We start from the raw sequence: 1,409 nt of genomic DNA, 5'->3' as shown, positions 1-1,409 counted from the left end.
GGCTGTGGGGGAGCACTGGAGATCTGGTGCTTAAAGCTGGCACCACTCGTCCTGGCTGAATGCCCACTTTGGCCCGGCACGTGCGGAGTGCAGGCACAGAGACAGTGGGCGGAGAGACAGTGCGCAGAGCCGGCGCAGGATACCCTGGACCGAAGAGGCGCACCGGAGACCAGGAGTGCTGTGCTGGCACAATCCATCCTGGCTGGATGCCCCCTCTAGCACGACACATGCGGAGAGCTGGCTCAGAGCGCACYGGGCTGTGAACGTGCACTGGAGACACCGCCAACCGCCCCGTGTGCCCCCCCCTATTTTTTGGGGGAGTGGCCTCCCGGTCTTCCTTGCCAGCCGTGACCCTGTGTAACGCTGGTCCCCTCTTCTCTCTGCTTCCGCCTTCCTCGCTGCCTCTGCCTGCTTCCACGGCAGGCTCTCGTGTCCTGACATCACCTCCTCCCAGGTCCATGATGTTTTCCACTCTGTCTGCCCCTCCTGGCCATGCTGCTTGGTCCGCTTGTGGTGGGTAGTTCTGTCACGATCGTCGTCAGGGAAATGACCGGACCAAGGTGCAGCATGGTGAGCGTACATTTCTTTTATTGATAAATGTCGCCAACAAATCAAAGAACAAGGAAACGACCGTGAAGCTTACTTTGGCTATAATGCCACTAACAAAGACAACTACCCACAAATACAAAAGGAAAAAAGGCTGCCTAAGTGTGATTCCCAATCAGAGACAACGATAGGCAGCTGTCCCTGATTGAGAACATAGAGTTTCCCACCCGAGTCACACCCTGACCAACCAAACATAGAGAATCAAAATATCTCTACGGTCAGGGCGTGACAGTTGAACATAATAAACGGCTCTCTATCCACCGGATGTGTACCAAACTCACTAAAAGTGGCAGTAATAAAGCCTCTCTTGAAAAAGTCAAACCTTGACCCAGAAAATATTTAAAAAACTATGGGCCTATATCGAATCTCCCATTCCTCTCAAAAGAAATTGAAAAAGCTGTTGCGCAGCAACTCACTGCCTTCCCGAAGAAAAACAATGTATACAAAATGCTTCAGTCTGGTTTTAGACCCCATCATAGAACTGAGACTGCACTTGTGAAGGTGGTAAATTACCTTTTAATGGCATCAGACCGAGGCTCTGCATCTGTCCTCGTGCTCCTAGACCTTAGTGCTGCCTTTGATACCATCGATCACCACATTCTTTTGGAGAGATTGGAAACCCWAATTGGTCTACACGGACAAGTTCTGGCCTGGTGTAGATCTTATCTGTCGGAAAGATATCAGTTTGTCTCTGTGTATGGTTTGTCCTCTGACAAATCAACTGTAAATTTCGGTGTTCCTCAAGGTTCCGTTTTAGGACCACTATTGTTTTCACTATATATTTTACCTCTTGGGGATGTCAT

This window comes from Salvelinus sp. IW2-2015, unplaced genomic scaffold, assembly GCF_002910315.2.
Source record: "Salvelinus sp. IW2-2015 unplaced genomic scaffold, ASM291031v2 Un_scaffold2853, whole genome shotgun sequence".
In the NCBI taxonomy this organism is placed as follows: domain Eukaryota; kingdom Metazoa; phylum Chordata; class Actinopteri; order Salmoniformes; family Salmonidae; genus Salvelinus; species Salvelinus sp. IW2-2015.
This window is presented reverse-complemented; position numbering follows the sequence as displayed.